Below are 15,013 nucleotides of genomic sequence, written 5' to 3'. Positions count from 1 at the left end.
TTGTTGATGATAAATATGAAATGCTGATGCAAATAGAGAATATTCATTGAAAAATTTTTGTTTCGGTTTTACTTTAAATTAGGGAAATAATGGGTTTTTTCACTTGTAGACAAGAGATTAAAATAGTTAAATATCAGTGGCCTAATTCTCCTGGAATTATCCAGGATCCTTCTCCTTTCTGCTGGCTATTTCACTGATCTTTTCACTATAACAAAGTTTAGTAGGACTGGAAAGGTACAGTGGTTGATATTGTCAGCTTGTTAAAAAAGTTAATGAAAGTGGAGATTGGAACAATTGGCTGAAATGACCAGGAGGAGCCAGGGCATTTTTGGTGGATTTCACTTATTAGTCATATTATTCACTTTTAGTCATATTTTCAATTCCACATATATTTTTCCTCCTGCTTCTCCTACTATCCATTTTTTTTAGGATTCAGTTGAAAGTAGTAGAGAAACTTTTTGCCTGCTTTTGGACACTGGAAGTCAGATTACCATATTCTTGGGCCTATTATTTTCTAACTTTTCTGTGTAACTTTTCCTGGTCTTTGCATAGTTGACCTCCCTTTAGGACTGTTACCTATCACCATAGTTACAGCTAGAATTGAAAGGTAAAGTCAGAAAATCTGAGTGCCTCCTTGTAGAAGCATTACCTGGTGGTAGCAAACATTCCATCATCCATGGGAAAGAACTTGGGAAAAACACCTTCTCTCTATGTATAGAGCCTGAGGCATTGATATTGTGAAATCTCTATAAACATTGTAAGAGAGGATGATATCAGAAATTTGCTTCCCTTTAAATGGAGCATCTTAGAGAAGTCTGATACTTGATGTTTGATGTCAATCTTATACAAACTTATATCAAGTAATGGTAGTAACACCAAATGAACTACAATTGAGAGTTATTAAATGACCATTCACCTTTGCAGAATTTTTCCCTTGTCCTTTAAATGGAATTTTTGTATTATAAAAATATGTATATGCATACATACATAAATACACATAAATATACATATAAAAACATATCTAATTTTTCAGGTGCTTTCTGTAGCTTGTTTTATTTAAATTTCTAAAATTGTTAAATTTCATAGTACCTTGGATTTGTTGATAAATATTATCATTGCTTTGCAGATGGGGAAGACTGAAGTAAAAAGAGAAAATCATCTGCCCTGGATCACACAAATCATTGACAGAATTGAGAAGACATTACAGATGTCCTGAATTCCAGTTCCTCAATATATGTGGTTCCTCCATGTAAATTCTTGTAAGACTGATTCTCATGTTTATAATAAGTTTTAAGTAATATAAATTTGTGATCATATTGTGGAGAGATACAGTAGGAGAAGCTGTATTTTTATCTTTAAGAAGCTTCCAGTTATTTTCATAAGACAATGAATTTTGAGCAATAATGAGAACAATTACAAAGCGACGAGGCAAAATAATAGATTATATATACAATTACTGAAAAAAAACAGTGAAGAAATAATTATAGTTTATCAGTGTTTATCTCTGTGATTTTCCTGAATTAAGTGAATGTTGTTCCAGTTTTGAAGAAGGTGATGAATTTAGATTGATGTAGAGAGTATGGACATTTAATATTATGAATTTACAATGGCAGGAATGAGCAAATTTTGCATGTGAGGGGTTGATTGTCGGAATTGTTAGAGAAGTATGGCATGAATAATTGTATGAGATTTTTGACTGAGAATTTTAGATATAACACTGTGGGGAATGTTGAGTTCTTTTAGCTTTGAGTCTTTGGATGATTTAATGAAAATGTCTTTTGATAAAAATATTCTTTTAAAAAATAGATTTTTATTGATTTTTCTACATTGTCTGATTTCCCCCTGAATCTTTCTCTCCTCCTTGAGGAGAGAATGCTATATCATAGCATTTGTTTTTAAGTAAAAGAAAAAAAAATTGGCAAAACCATTCAAAACAATGAAAGAATATAGCCTTAAATTCAGTATTCCTTCCCTGTGGAGACTTCTCTCTTCTTCCTACATCTACCCCCATACCTATATCATTTCGATTGTTTTGTGATGGTTGTTCTTGAGAAAAATATATTTTGTAAGTATAAGATAAAATAGTTGGATTGAACAGGAGAGAGATTTAAAGCGAGGAGATCAACTAATTTGAAGAAATCTTGGAATAAAGTATTGAAGATCTGGATTAGGAAGTGAAGAGGGAAGATTATAAAGGCATTTAAAAAATTTTAAATTATTATTTGTTTAAAACAATATTTCCTAATGTAACAAGATTGTCATACTCATTTTTAAAAATTTTGAGTTACAAATGCTTTTCCTTTCTTCTGTCCTTTACTCTTCTTTGAGAAGGCATTTATCAGTTATACATGTGTAGTCATGCAAAACATTTCCATATTAGTCATGTTGGAAAAAAAAACAAAGCAAAACAATAAAAATAATGAAAAAATATGCATCATTCTGCATTCAGAATTCATCAGTTCTATCTCTGTATGTAGATGGCACCTTTTATCTTCAGTATGAAGCCATTTTTTAACAAAGAAATGACAAGGCTTATTGTTACTGAATGAATATGAGGGCAAAGGAGAAGCATTAAAATGACTTCTGAGTTTTGAGCTTAGAACACTGGCAGGACCAGACAATAACTCAGAAGTCTCAAAGAGGTAATAGTTTTGAGAGGGACTATGAACATGTTAAGTTTTGGGTGGACTCTGAATATTCAAGTAGGTAGCTGAAAAGATAAGAAGTCAGGATTAGAAATGGAAGTCTGAGAGTCCTTAGTATACAGATGTTGGTGGAAACTATTTTTGGGAATAGATTATTTTTGAGAAAAAAACAGGTTCAAAGACTAAACTTTGGGGCAGTAATAAAGATCAAGGACAGGAATAATCACTGATGGAAACAGGAAAAGGATTTTTAGGGGTAATATTAGGAGAGTTCTGTTACAGAGGCTGAATGTAAGAGTGTTTTAAGAAGAAAGGGAGTAGGCAGCATTGTCAAAGGCAGCAGACACATTTTAAAAGTATGTCAATTTAAGCTGAAAAATCAAGTTTTAAACTGTTTGTATTTAGGATGTAACTCTCATGGACCATAGTTTTTGTCCTTATTTGAGGAATGACATTATATTTGTCTAGAGGGTGCTACTGTATATATGTGATGGAGTTTTTTAAACCAAATACTAAAATTAAAGACAGGGACTTGTTCCTTCTATTCTTGGCACATATTTTTTTCTGTTAAGTGTTTAAAATATCTTTGTACAAGTGATTTTTCTATGTAAAGTTCATGAATTCTCTGTCCTGATTCTTGAAATAATGATAGTGTCTTAAGGAAAGTATTATTTTGCCCATTCCCCTCCAGATACCCTTTCTTCCTTCCCTCTGTCTTTCCTTTCTTCTTTTTTAATTCTATAGGGTTTAATTCAGAAATGGTAGGGAACTCTTGCCTGTCTTTAGAAAGTAACAGTGTTTTTTAAGACGAAGGATACTCGTGATGAAATTTAAAGATCTATATTGTGTTTGGAAGCTTTTGGGGAAAGGGAAGAGCAGGGGAGTGTGTTATATGTTTGGATTCTTATAAAAACAGTTGTGTGTATATATGCACAAGTATATATTTCTGTATTTCTGTTTTTTCCCTTTCTACACAGCTGAAATGTTATATAATAAGATTATGCTGTCTTAAGGTGTGTGTTTTTTTTTAATATCAGTAGTGGATTTTCCTCATAAAAACGAAATGAAATTGAAATTGTTCTTAATTACGAATTATTATGTATAGGCCATAATCTCTCATGTGTATTTTGCTTGATTTGGAGTTTTGATAAATACTGAATGCTTTCAATTTCTAAGATAATTGTAAACTCAGAGAATTTTGGTTGCATCCAAGTTATAGTTTGAAAAATTCACCATACTATGGAAAATAAACACAGCTGAGTCCTATAGTGGAACTCATTTGTATTTTTGGTATTAGGAGTATGAAATTACCCTAGGACCTTAGCTTAATCTGTTGCACAGACTTTGTATGTGCAATAGTTATAATTCGGGTGGTTTCTATAACTTGATCTGAAATACAGACATCTCTATATGATAATGAGCCATATTATTACAGAATTTTACTATATATATCTGTGAGTCATCTTTACTTATTTTGTTGTTTTACTTCCAAGCTTTCTAAGGTTCTTTGAATTCCTAGTTTCATACCAATATTAGTCTTATATTAAAACCTGTGTATTTTTCCAAGCATCCTTAAGTTTTCTTCTTTCCTTTTAGAAGTTAAGAAGAAATGCCATGGGAATTCTTTTAATACTACTTGTTTAATAATAAATTAAATTAAGGGAGTACTTGATCAAAAATAGTGTTTGAAGGAGATTATTCTGAATTTTTCTCTCTCTCTTTTTTGTTTAAGCACTATGTACAGGAAAACAATTCCCCAACACAGACTTTTTAAGGAAAGCTTTAGACCTTCATTCCTCTAGGACAAATATTTAAATAAAACTGATAGGAGTGGCCCAACTCCTCTGTGTGGCAGAGCTGGTAATACAGCCTTGGGAATGTTAGGTTAAGTTAAATGCTAACCTCATAGTGGGAATTAAGCATCCAAACATTAACCCTTACCTGGCATTGCAACCTGCTACTCTTTTAGCTGTTGTTTTTGAAGGGCATTAGTTGTTTTTTGCTGGCATAATTTTAAGTATACTAGTTGTTTCAAGGAAATCATGAAATATTTCTATACAAACCTTGTGAACTGCTCTTTGGTTTTTAGTACATGTCCACTATTCCTTAAATTGGGTTCTATATGGTAGTCAATCCTTGGTATTTAGAAGTGGCTAGGACATTAACTTAGCCATACAAAACTATGCTTTTGATTAGGATAATATCTCCTTATCCTAATATAAAAATATATAGAAATCAGTTTATTTTTATTTTGGCTGTAGTGAATTCCATTTTAAATGTTTTTTATGTTTTATTCCAATCTAATAAGAAAACTCAATTCAAACAAAAACCTAACCAAGTTGTATATATTAAAATTTTTTTATCTTATTATGAACTTGACAAAGAATTGATTTTGTTTGTGTACCCATACATATGTATACACATATAAATCTAGTATCTTAAATGAATAATTAGACCATATTGGCAGATTTTAATGAAAACAAATATTTACAATATGAAAGGTGCTACTTTATGAAATTGACACCCCTCCCCCAACCCCAAATTAACCCTTGAACAAAAACCTTGTCATGAAATCAGACTGTTGTTCTGACTCAAAAATCATTGTTGTAGCCTCTTTTAGAGAGGCATGACATTTTGAAGCAGTGAAGGATAATTTTCCTTATACTTGTGTCTGGGGAGAAGGATAACAGTTGTTAAATAGGGCTCTGCTTCTTTGCCATTTTTAGTAAGGCTTTGTTGGATTTTTAAGGAAGAGTTCAGGAATACCCACCTGGAATCAGGAAGCCCTGAGGGCAAAATGGGCAGCTCTGATACTCCCTAACTGGGTGACCTTAGGTAAGTCACTTCATCTTTATTTGCTTCAGTTTCTTCTATATAATATCTGCACTTATCTCCCTAGAGTTGTTGTAAGGATCAAATAAGATAGTAATTGTAAAACACTTAGCACAATGTTTGGCACATAATGCTATATAACTGCTATCATCATCATTATCAGCATTTTAAAAACATGATAAATTTTGAAATAATGAAGTGGAACATCTCTTCAGGAATTAACATCATCCTCCGAACACCACAGTTTAGGTTCTCCTACTTGCTTTTCAAACATTCTTCAGAGTTGGATGGTAATCTCAAAATGGCACCTGCCATAAGAAAGTTAAGCTAATGAAATGAATATTATAGTAGCAGCAGATGCAAACTTAAAAATGTTTGGCAATTACCTATAAATTTGAAACATGAGCCCTTTTGATAAGAAGGTTTAATTTTTTTCTCTGTTGCCAGAAGAAAAAAAGGCAGTAGTTTGACAGAGAATCTCACCCAAATGACTTACAGCAGACCTCTGAAGTGGCTTGGGGAAAACACAACCTTCCTAGGCAAAGCAAATTTTCTGCAGAGGGGGGGAAAATCAGGGAAAAATTTCTTTGTGGATATTTGACTTCTCTTAGAAATTCCATTATTGTCATCAACAAGCATATGCAAAACTCTGGTCATGTTGTTTTGTTTTTGTTCAATAGTATTTTATTTTTTCCAAATACATTTAGTTTTCAATATTCATTTTTGTAAAACTTAGTGTTTCAAATTTTTTTCCCTCCCTTCATTACCTCTCCCCTTACCAGGACAGCAAGTAATCTGATATAGGTTAAATATATGCAGTCAGTTTTTTGATAACTTCCAAGTAAATGGTTCAGACAATAAGAGCTTGAGTATATATTTCAGAAGGGAAAGATAAGTGGGTCAGGATGGTTATAGAAGACTTCTTGGAAAAAATAGGATATGAGAGGGGGTTTGTAGGTATGTTACATTGAAGAAGATGCTGGGGGTGGGGTGGGATGAGGGAAATAGGAGAAATAGCAGGGGAAATGGCAGAAATGAGAAGTAAAGAAGCTGGAATATAGGTGACTTATTAGAGAACAGTGAATGAGTAATCTAGTTGTTTGTTGGTATAGAAAGTTCTTACAAAGTAAAATGGAAAATAAAATTACAAGGATAATTTGGAGCCAGTTTGTGGAGGCTTTTGAATGTGAGGTCACAGAGTTTGGAAAGTAAAGGAAAAGAAGAGACACTTAGTCCTTAAAGGTTTTGGGGGGAATGATGTTGAAAATAATGTTTTATTCACAGTAACAAATGGGATACTAGTTTAAAAGCTTGTATAGTTTGTATGAGGCTTTCTGGGGTGGCAGAGGGAAAGGACAAATTCAAAAAATATTAGGAGGAATGAATTTGTCTAATGGAGACTGATCAAGTAGACTTGACTAGAAAGAGAGGAGTCAAAGATAGTTTTCAGGATTTAAGCTTGGATGACTAGTTATGTAGTTGTCATTCACAACAATTGCTATGTCAAAAAGGGAAGTTTTTGTTTTTGTCTTTTTTTGTGAAGTAAGGATGAGAGTTTAGTTTTCAGCAACCTGAGTTTGAGGAATGTTGATACATGCAAGTGAATAACTATAGATGTGGAACTAGAAGGTAGGAAGAAAGATCAGAACATTAATCTCATAGATTTAAAATTAACCCAGAAATGAAAGTTGGAATTGGAAAGTGCATGAGATCCTTTAGAAGGTAAAGAAAGAGATGAAAAGATGGTTGAGGACTGAACCTTAAGATATGCTTACATTTTAGTAACTAGATGAAGAAGAGGAATTAGGAAAGGTAACTGAAGAAGTGGTGAAGATAGTAAAAAGAGGAGTAGGAATGTAATATCATCAAATACAAAAAATGAGAGAAATTAGAAATGACTAAAATAAAGAAAAAGTCATTGCATATTTCAATATGAATAGTTTTATTTTAATACTTAGGTGACCTGGAGATAAGAAAATGGAGGGAGTTTAGGTGATATTTGGTAGTAAGATGAAAGGAGTAGATTATTTTAAAGTAAAAATTTGTTTTTTAATGTAAATAATAACTGGTTAATTTATTGTACCTATAGATTCAAATTAATTAGTATATCAAATTTACTTAAAGTAAGGTACCACTAAAGTAGTGAAATACAAGTGTGTTGGGCATAGAACTAACATAGAATATAATTTTACAGTATATGGTTATAATTACATTTCAGAGGATGGGTGCTTACTCTCAGTGAATTTTTGAAGTAAAGGCTTCTATTATATTACAGATTTGCAGGTATGCCCTATTTCAGACAAATATATATTAAAAAAATAAAATTTTTCATTGCAGTGAGTTTTTGCTTTACTAAAAAATTTACATTAGAGTTCCTTTAAATCAGGAATACTTAATTTTTTGTGTGTTATAGATCCCAGTAACAGTCTAATGAAGCCAAATGACTTCTTCTTTAACTGTTTTTAGATGAATAAAATAAAATATATATGATTATAAAGGAAACTAATTATACTGTATTTCAGTATACAATACACTGTTTCTGAAATATAGTTATGAAATTTTTTTTTAAAAGAACAGATTCATGGACTCCAGTTTAAGAACCACTGCTTTAAATAGTAAGTTCATTTAGTATCTTTAAAAAATTCCATTTGTAAAAGTTTTACATAACCTTTCAAAAATTTTGAATTTTTTAAAAAAGATTTTGAAAAGAATCATAGCTAGAAGGAACCTCTGAAGTTATGTGATCTAACATCTTTATTTTATAGAGGAAAAAACTGAGGTCCAAGAGATTAAGTAACTTGAAGTTACTTAGTATCAGTGGAAGGATTTGAAACTATTTACCCTCTTGAACCCAGGTCTTCATTATTTCATAGTCTTGTGCTTTCTCTTTTACTGTGGTGTTCAAGATATTCATTGTGTAATATAAGATATACAAATCTTAAGTCACCATAATTTTTTATTTTTAGCTCTTCAAGGGCTTGATGTTATTTTCCATAAATCTTTTTATGGGTTTAAAAAATTACTTTGGGAGGATTCCTTGTAATTCCTACGAAATATTTGATATTTCATTGGCAAGGATATTTTATCTTATTTCCCCCTGTCTTATTTATTTCCTATATGTTGTCCCACAGCTATACATTTTTAATAATTAACTGAAATGGGACCTCATAGACTCCTTATAAGGTAGGAAAAAAATAATTAAAGAGGGAGGAAATCTGGTTGCTGGGGAGGCTTAAAAGCCAATCTTTAGGTTCAGAATTACATGATCAATAAGATGGAGGACTAGATATTTTCTTTAATCCTCATGACTTCTCAATTTCTCTAAAATAGGAATTTATATACAAGATAAAACAATTTTAGCTATCTTGGACACTAAAACCTAAGTGAGATAAAAACCTGATAATCTAACAATAAAGAAAGCTATTTATTCCTAAACCATAATGTGCTCATACCCTCTTTCCCATTGCTGCCAAACTGCAGGCTTGTAATAGAGCTTAGCTCTATACCTGGTCTTCGTCCCCTACCTTCCCTTGTTGCTTCAGAGACTCAAACATAGAAATCTAAAAAGACCACAACAGCAGCTTTTCAGTACTCTGCCACAATAGAGCTCGGCCAGAGAACTTAAAAAACAGAGATACATAAAGGATTCTGACGGGATATGTATGTATATGTGACTTTGAGGTATTCCACTATGCTTGAAGGCAAAACTTTCACTGGGGCCAGATCTGTTCCACTGCAAATCACTCGTGGCAGAGGTAGAGATTGGGTGAATTGTTCAACTTGGGAAAAGGTTGAGATGGCTTTGAGGTCTGTCACTCAGTGAAACTACCATCAAAGCTGATTGTCAGAAAATGAGCAACAGGAGAAAAAAAGGAAAAAAAATATCAAAATTACTAAAGTTCTCAGGAGAAAAACAATATTTAAGACTATGAACAAATAAACCAACTCAGAACATATTAATAATACTAGAGAATATGGCTTCCAGGTCAGGCAAAGAGTTAAGGCATTTATGAATAAATACGTTAAGACAAAGGAAAATGAATTAATATCTTATTAGGCAGAGGATTCTCTGGGTTTTGAAGAGAATATGATACTCCAACAAGATGTTCCTGAATGGTTTAAAAAAGAAATAAGACTTGTGAAAGCAGAATTTATGACCTGCATAGTAGAAATAATTGGCAAAAGAGAAAAACTTAAATACAAATACATGAAAGTGAAGGACTGTCTGGAACAAGAGAAGCAAAAAGCAGTAACATAATCATGCAACGAAACACTGATCTCAAAGACAGGATATATAGACAGTTTAAAGATTATAGAACTCTCAGATGAACGTATCAAACCATAACTCAACATCAATACTAGGTAACTGTCCACAACTTCTGAAACAAAATTTGCTGATTAAAATAATCCACAGATTGCCTCTTTCAGAAACAGCAAAAAAAATCTGTGTTTCAAACTTTGACACATAGTAGTTAAATTGAACAATTCTGCAACAAATTGAACAATGAATTCTTCAAGTGAATTGGAGAAATTTTAAAATATATTTTTATTTAATTATAAATTTAAAATTTCAAATATAAAGGAAAGGAAATTCAAATAATACAAGATTACCCACCCATTAAAAACTACATGAGGATATAGAATAATATGTTCCAAACGACAAAGAAGTTCAAGTTGCCCCACCCTGCAAATCTGGGCCTACCTATTAAAGGAAAAATAATCCATATTCAATAAAAAAGATGCATTTGAAACATTCCTGGAAAGTGAACTAGACTTGAAAAATTATTTGCTTTTTAAACCCCTAGACAACAGAAATATAAGAAAAGTAAATAAATACAGCAACTAAACACAGCATAAAGTTTTAACAGAGACTATTAAGAGTGCAAGCAGAAGGTCAGATACAGATGATGTTGGAGAAACTGAGACAACATGGACTAAATCTTATATCACTGCCTATAGGTGAATCAATATTTTTTGCTGGACTAAATTACAGCATGGGAAGGTATATAAAATAGAAGGGAGGAAGAATATAGAGGGAATATATAATGTACCTAATTAAAAGCAAAGGCTAGCAGTAATGAAAAATATCTCTTGTAATCTCCCAGGAAAAAGAGATTCTATAAGAGAATGAGTAAGGTGGCAAAAGGAAAGGGAATGAAAAAGGAGCAAATCTTGTTTCAGTGGTAGAAGTAGATACCATTGATGAATGCTTCCACATGAGAAGGGGTGTGTGTGTGTGTGTGTGTGTGTGTGTGAGAGAGAGAGAGAGAGAGAGAGAGAGAGAGAAATCATGGCCTTACATGGACATAATATACAGAGATTTGCTGTTTAGAGAGACCACTCATCCTGTTTTAGAAGAAGCTTTTCAAGCTCTGAAAGCAACTGACACTTAGAAGAGTAGGAGGAAATGTACACAAAAAAGAAAATTGGGGGCAAATGGGAAGGACCTAGGAAATTCTTGCCAGGAGGAAGTTTATTTTCTATCACCAGCAGAAATTAGTATTTCCAAGAGTGAGATACAATAGAAAATAGGGGTTGGGAGCAAGATCTACGGCCAATAACATGAAAATGATTTAGAAAATATCTGAAAAGACTAAAAAGTATAAAGACTAAATAAATATAGAAGTGATGAATGAAAGAACAAAAGTCTAGACTAGATAGAAGGGGGAAATGGTGGGAATTTTTTTTTTTTTAGAAGTAAAGTAAAATTAAAAAACTAAAAGCAAGTTGAAGGGAAGGAGAAAAAGGCTAGGGGTAGGATGTACTATTTAACAGAAGGGAAAAATGATGAAAATTAAATAACAGGATAAGAGCAAAAAAGAAAAAAGGATTTAATAAGCAAAACTCCAAAACGAGAGAAAATCCTAACAAATGGGGAAATGGGTAGGATTGAATATGAGGGGAAGAGAGCTGATAGAAATATGGTTACTTTAAGCAAAAATAACCAAGGAGAAAACATTGTATCTATAGAGAAAGATAGGAAGAGTCTTAATTAGGGAGTGGGGGAATCCAATCGCTATTAGAGACAATTGTAACCAAATATAAACCTAACTCATATACCTTTAAATATGAAGTAGCTCAATAAAAGAAAAAGTGACAGATAAGAAGACAGAACTCCACAATCTGTAGTTTGCCAGAAACACACTTAAAAAATATATATATACAGTGAATAAAAATGAGGCCCTGCGGGGAGTGGAGGGAATTTAGTATGTATCAGTCAAATCCAAATAAGTAGGAGTTGCAATCAAGCTATTGGACAAAGCAGAAACAAACTGGTTCTTTGAAAAGACAAATCAGAGGGATAAACCTTTAAGACAATATGATTAAAAAGAATAAAGCAAGAAAATAAAACCAACATAATAGCAGACAAGATGAAATCAGCAAAGCTATGATACTATGAAAATAAACCCTCAAAAATCATCAGCTTTTCTATGTCATAACAAAATCCAAAAGGCAATAATAGGAAAATTCCGTTCCAAATAACTACAAAATGCAAAAGTGTCTGAGGATCAGTCTATCAATCTTCATGATAGATTTGTGTAGATTCAAATACGCTATTTTCCTTTAAGAAGTAAAAAACAATTTAAATAGTTGGAGGCATATTCAGTGATCATATGATAACTTATGCTAATATAAAAGAAAAATGTTACTACTACAGTTAAATTTAATACTTATCAAATTATCAAAGGAATATGTTACAAAATTTGATTAAAGAAAAAATTCATTTCCAAAAACATATCTATCATCAAGGAAAATGATAGAAAAGAGATAAGAATTAAGCAGGAACTAGACCTTTATATTATAAAGCAGGAGTTATTAAAATCATTTGATAGCGGTTTTAAAAAAAACAAACAAAAAATATAGATTAATGGAACAGACTGGACAAGGGAAAATGAGAAACAATAGAACCAAGTATTCAATAAAGCAGAAAACAAATTAGAAAACTGCTAGGAAAACTGGAAAGCAATCTGGTAGAAATTAGGCTTGGATCAACACCTTATACCATAATCTATAATGTATTCTAAATTGACGTGTGACATATTAAAAGATTATACCATAAAAAACTGAAAGAGGGTCAACCAGGTAGTGCAATGGATAGAGCATCGGCTATGAAATCAAGAGGACCTGAGTTCAAATCTGTCCTCAGACACTTAACACTTCCTAGCTGTGTCACTCTGGGCAAGTCACTTAACCCCAGTTGCCTCAGCAAAAGAACAGAACAACAACAAAAAACCCAACACACCTAGCATGAAAAAAAGTGGTTGAATGGGGGAGGGGGAGAGTCTTAGTATCAAATTTATTTGATTAGGTATATAATCCATTTGATTTGATTTGATACTGATGTGTAAAGTATATAAACAATTAACGTTTTTATATGTGTAAATTTGTGTGTGTGTGTGTATACACACACACTAGACACATATCCCCAAAAGCCATTTCCCAGTAGATTTAACTAAACACTTTTTCTTTTTACTTTTTATTTTTAAAGCTTTTTATTTTCAAAACATATGCATAATTTTTTAACATTGACCCTTGCATAGCCTTGTATTTCAGATTTTTCCCCTCCTTCCCCCCACCCTCTCCCATAAATGGTAAGTAATCCAATATATTTTATACATGTTAAAATGTATGTTAAATTCAATATGTGTAAACATATTTATACAATTCTCACGCAACACAAGAAAAATCAGATCAAAAAGAAAAGTAAATGAGTAAGAAAACAAAATGCAAGTGAACAAAAGAGTGAGAATGCTATGTTGTGATCCACATTCAGTTCCCACAGACCTCTCTCTGGGTGTAGATAGCTCTCCTCGTCACAAGGTCATTGGAACTGGTATCAATCATCTCATTGTTGGAAAGAATCACGTTCATCAGAATTGATTGATGTATAATATTGATGTTGCCCTGTACAATGATCTCCTGGTTCTGCTCATTTCACTCAGCATCAGTTCATGTAAGTCTTTTCAGGCCTCTCAAAATCATCCTACTGATCATTTCTTACAGAACAATAATATTCCATAACATTCATATACCATAACTTATTCAGCCATTCTCCAGCTGATGGGCATCCACTCAGTTTCCAGAGTAAACAAATTTTCAAAAGGATAGCAAACTATCAACAATCACATGAAAGAATGGTCCAAAGCACAAATAATGAGAGAAATAGAAATCACAAGACAAGAAAAAAGGGAATGTCATATAAACTAAATAATAAACACCCAATTACATGTACAAGTTTTGCTTTATAAAGATCTCTGTGCTTTGATACTTCAGTTTTTTAAACCATTGAAATAGTAAATACACCATCTAATCTTTTCACATGAGTTTTCTGCCACTATTTGCCAGTTTTAACAGAAAAGAAAAGAATTTGAATAAATAAGTCAGTTTTCACATTAGAATTAGAAAAGCACTATCATTTCCAGTATAAAACGAACCAAAATGTAGTTGAGCCCAAGAAATTTTTTATTAAATGTATTGTCATAGGATTATAAATTCAAAGATGGAAGTGAGCTTAGAGTTCATCTTACACAGCCTCCACATTTTATAATACATGAATGGTAGACATTAGAAATACTTATGCAAATAATTGGACTAGTCAAAAATTCTATGAAGTCTTAAAAACTTGAAGCATCAGTTTAGTGGCCCTTAGTTTTGACAGTTGAAAAGCCAGTTATGATGGTATTATTTGCATATATGATCTTATTGGTTAACTATAAAAAAAAATTATAATGAGTTTGGGTGGTACCCAGATAACCAATGAATATATACTTCTTGATCACAAGACTGTCTTTAGCCAATCATAAGTCATTGTTCTCTTTTATGTCATAGAAGTAGTTTGGCCATTAACTTAGCAACCCAACCAAACATCCTTTCAGTTTGCTCTTGACCACAAGAACAAGTAGAGTGTTAAATTGACTGTGTATTTTTTTTTTTAAGATTAGATTTTAAGTAAAGCCTTTTTTTTTTCCTTCCTGTTCTACTGCATCGATTCAAGAATGTTCGTGTGATACTCAAGTATGAGAAGCAGAGCAACAAGCATTTAGGGAACATCGAAGTGAGTTTTCAAGGACATAGTCATCTCATTCTTGCCGAAATGATTTACTTGCCTCTTTGGTTGTATGACTGCAGTATTTGTCACTACTGCTTTAATAGTTTTATTTGTAAGTTAGGCTTTGATCTGTTAGATTCAATCTAGTAAGTGAATTTTTTTCTTTCTGGAATCCATTAGGCAGAACTTGCCAGAATTGGAAGACTGTTGAATTTTTCATTTGAATTGCATTCTATCTTAAAGGGTCATTTACCAGGATCATATGCCTGCCTGGGAAGGGTGTTTTCTCTTAAGTGCTTCTATTAATTTCTTCTACTGTCTTGGTGGTTGGTGTTAGAAATAACCAGTTTTAGCTTCAAGGTTTAGTAGAAGAAAAGATGGCTAAGAGTTAGGAAATAATGGATTCTCTAGCTGATTCTGTCACTGAAATGTGTGACCTTGCACAGGGTCATTTAACTGCTCTGGCTATGTCAGCTCTTCCAACTTC

At 32.3% G+C, this 15,013-nt stretch overlaps 1 protein-coding gene across 2 annotated transcripts in view; it reads left to right on the top strand.

The window, feature by feature from the left end:
* SPOP (speckle type BTB/POZ protein) overlaps nt 1-15,013 on the top strand; it is a 90,014-nt gene that overhangs the window by 1,195 nt on the left and 73,806 nt on the right. Inside the window, exon 2 of one of the 2 annotated variants that reach the window (XM_051994779.1) lies at nt 1,127-1,259. The gene's annotated coding sequence lies outside the window, so the exon portion shown is untranslated. Of the gene's footprint in view, nt 1-1,126; nt 1,260-14,426; nt 14,533-15,013 lie in introns of those variants that run through there. The other variant, XM_051994780.1, reaches the window with a different exon arrangement.

The sequence above is a fragment of the Antechinus flavipes genome, chromosome 4 (genome assembly GCF_016432865.1).
Source record: "Antechinus flavipes isolate AdamAnt ecotype Samford, QLD, Australia chromosome 4, AdamAnt_v2, whole genome shotgun sequence".
In the NCBI taxonomy this organism is placed as follows: Eukaryota; Metazoa; Chordata; class Mammalia; order Dasyuromorphia; family Dasyuridae; genus Antechinus; species Antechinus flavipes.
Note: the sequence above shows the minus strand (reverse complement) of the source record. Positions and strands in the feature narration are given on the sequence as shown.